Below are 3,053 nucleotides of genomic sequence, written 5' to 3'. Positions count from 1 at the left end.
CCTGTTTGAAAATGAAAACGATGAATCAGTGACTGAACTCAACAGTAAACCTTTGTGAGCTGCAGCGCCCCCCTCAGGAGCAGGACTGACGGTGAACTGCAGGCTGGGTCACAGGGAGAGGCAGCAGCTTTAAAACCACAGTGAAGCGAGGTCTCACTCCGACACAAATTACTGAGCGGCACATTCAACCATTAAAGTCCACATCAAACAGTGTGTTGAGAGCATGGAGCCTCGTGCACATCATGGCCAAAAGTATGTGGACACGGTCTGGGTCTGACTTGCTTCTTAGTGTTTGTGTCTTTCCTGCTTTAACATGATTTCAGGACCTTTGCTCCATTTAAATGGAGTTAACTGCCGTCAACTGGACCCTTACATTTCTCTTAGAGATTTTAAACCTTTATTATTTGATGTATTTTGTGATTATTGAGATTGTTTTCTGTAGTTCTTTGTTCTTCTCAGGTCTCTCTTGAAGAAGACTTTAATCTCACTGAGACAGTGTATTTGTATGGGTATATATTTACGTAGGTATTTGTGTGTATGTTTAGAATTTTATCGCTTTCTTTCACTTTTATTTCATTCTCAATTTAATGATTCATTATTTGATATTGAGATTATATTAATATTGTTATTGACATTTTGATGTCTAATTTAAATGATTGTGATTTGGAAACATGTTGAAAATGTCATTGCCAATAAAGTTGAATTGAATTGAATTGACTGATTAGACTCATCAGTTTAATTTCACTGTAAACGCCTCGTGGTTTCAGTTCCCTCCCTGAGTGAAGGTCTGTGACGGACTCTCAACTTCCTCTGAGAGGATTCAAACAGGAAGGAAGAACAATGAGAAAAAGTCTGACAGGTTTCTGCTTGTTTTCAGGTGACTTCCTCCCTCTCTGCTGTGCGTGTCATCGACAGGTGAACCCGAGTCTGTACGAGGTCACCAGGTCACCTGCTGAACACGTCTGGACACGATATCTCAGTGACACCTCGATGGAACGTAAAAACATTCACTACGGCTCAAGGATGAACTGATTAGATTTTAGTCGCTAAAGGTCAAAGGTCGAAGTTCAAAGGTCACGTGACCTCACAAAACAGGATTTTAGCCAGAACTCAAGACTTTAAATAACAATTATGAGAAAATTTCAGACAAATGTTTCATATTTTCTGACTGTGGATGAACAGGAAGTGACCTGGAACTAGTCTGAGCGGCGGAGGGATACGACCACGAGGAGGTGACTCTAGTTCTGCACTGAAACAATAAAAATAGACTGAACTGAGCTTCATCAGTTTTGTTTGACAGCAGCTGCTTCATTCAGCTCCAGCTGATGATGAATGAGCCGATTCTTCGTCTCCTTGTTGCTAAGAGACAAAAGGAAAAGAGAGCCTTCGTTGTGAGGACGAGGATGATGATGTCATTTCCTGGTGAACAGGCGACAGTCCTCGCCTCTGCATCAATCTGACCGACTTCCTGTTTGGTCCAGTTTGTCTTGGAGCTGACAGAGACAATGGAGACGAACATGAACTGATTCAGGTTCCATGGCGTCAGACGTGACGGTGTTTCAAATAGATAATCAATAATAATCACCCCAATGTCAGTTCATCGCCATGGAAACACACAAGGTTTCACCTCACAGGTCATTTCATCCCCTCGCAGACTTTACGTGATGACAGTGAACACATCACTGGACTGGTGCGAGTGACGAGGCTCAGTCCACGCTCGTTATCATTAACAAACAGTGACAAAGAGCTCGGTAACCTGGCAACATAACAAACCATCAAACACGTAACTAGAGTATTGATCAGAGCTCAGGTGAATATTGATACCGATCAGCTCGACACCGAGCTGCTACTTCAAAATGAATCTGCGCTCAACTGAGGATCTCTGCAGCGGGTGGCTCCACCCACTTCACCCCCCCCCCCCCCCCCCCCCCGTCCAGTCACACTGTGACTCACTGCGCAGCTGAAATCCTATTGGTTTGAAATGTTTTTTTTAATGATTTCTCCCTATGTCCAGTTAAACTGACACACGTCTGAGTCAGAGTGAGACCTCTCCTCTGGGCTCATGTCTTCAGACTGAGCGCTGTGTGTGAACAGTGAGTCTGCTCTGTGTGACGTGGATCTACAACCAGGCTGGTGCCTTTGTTTCCGGCACCGAGCCCTGATGACTCATGGGAAAAACTCTCAGCTGCTCCTCCTCAGGATTTTCTCCACATATGACCGGAGAACAGGCGGCGACGGAGGCCGGGGAGGGAGGGAGGGGTTTTCTTTTGGCATTATTTGAAAAGTAAAAGTTTGATCCAGCTTCGATCAGAGTCCAGCTGTGTGTGAGTCTCCACGGTGCAGACTGACTGTCTGTCAGTGTCAATGTCAACCGTCTGACAAAGAGAAGAAAAGAAAGTTCAAACCCAGAGACCCGTGAAGCTGCTTCACAGTCACTTCTCTTTTATTCTCCTCCACCTCTGATCCGTCTCTGCGTTCTGAGAACAGACTGAATCTCAGAGTCCTGAGGACAAACAGGTCTGATGTAGCAAAAATCCTCTGGTCTGTCCTGGACTTTCCTGGTCTGTACTGGACTGTACTGGACTGTCCTGGTCTGTCCTGGACTGTCCTGGACTGTACTGGTCTGTACTGGACTGTCCTGGTCTGTACTGGACTGTACTGGACTGTCCTGGTCTGTCCTGGACTGTACCGGTCTGTCCTGGTCTGTCCTGTACTGGTCTGTACTGGACTGTACTGGACTGTACTGGACTGGACTGTACTGGTCTCACTGGTTTCACAGAGACAGACTCTGTGTCTTAAATATCACAAACAGACTTCAGAGAGACGGAGTCTGAATTCATCTGCTGAATAAAGCTGTTTAGCTCTTGAATATCTAAAGCTGGACTGTGGTGCAATGAATTCTGGGTAAATTAAGACTGTTTTCAATATTTAAAAAATGGCCGACAGAGGAACTTCATTTACCCTCGGCAGAACATGTTTTTCTTTGGGAAGAATTCAGTTAGAGGACGATTTACTTTGAAAATTCAACAAAGAGTGAAACAATAAAAACAAAA

At 44.7% G+C, this 3,053-nt stretch overlaps 1 protein-coding gene across 4 annotated transcripts in view; it reads right to left on the bottom strand.

The window, feature by feature from the left end:
- Positions 1-3,053, bottom strand: part of cul9 (cullin 9) — a 33,135-nt gene that overhangs the window by 23,817 nt on the left and 6,265 nt on the right. The gene's annotated exons all lie outside the window — the stretch shown is intronic.

Source organism: Seriola lalandi, unplaced genomic scaffold, assembly GCF_002814215.2.
Source record: "Seriola lalandi dorsalis isolate HSWRI2012SDOR001 ecotype SW California unplaced genomic scaffold, Sedor1 jcf7180002054967, whole genome shotgun sequence".
In the NCBI taxonomy this organism is placed as follows: Eukaryota; Metazoa; Chordata; class Actinopteri; order Carangiformes; family Carangidae; genus Seriola; species Seriola lalandi.
Note: the sequence above shows the minus strand (reverse complement) of the source record. Positions and strands in the feature narration are given on the sequence as shown.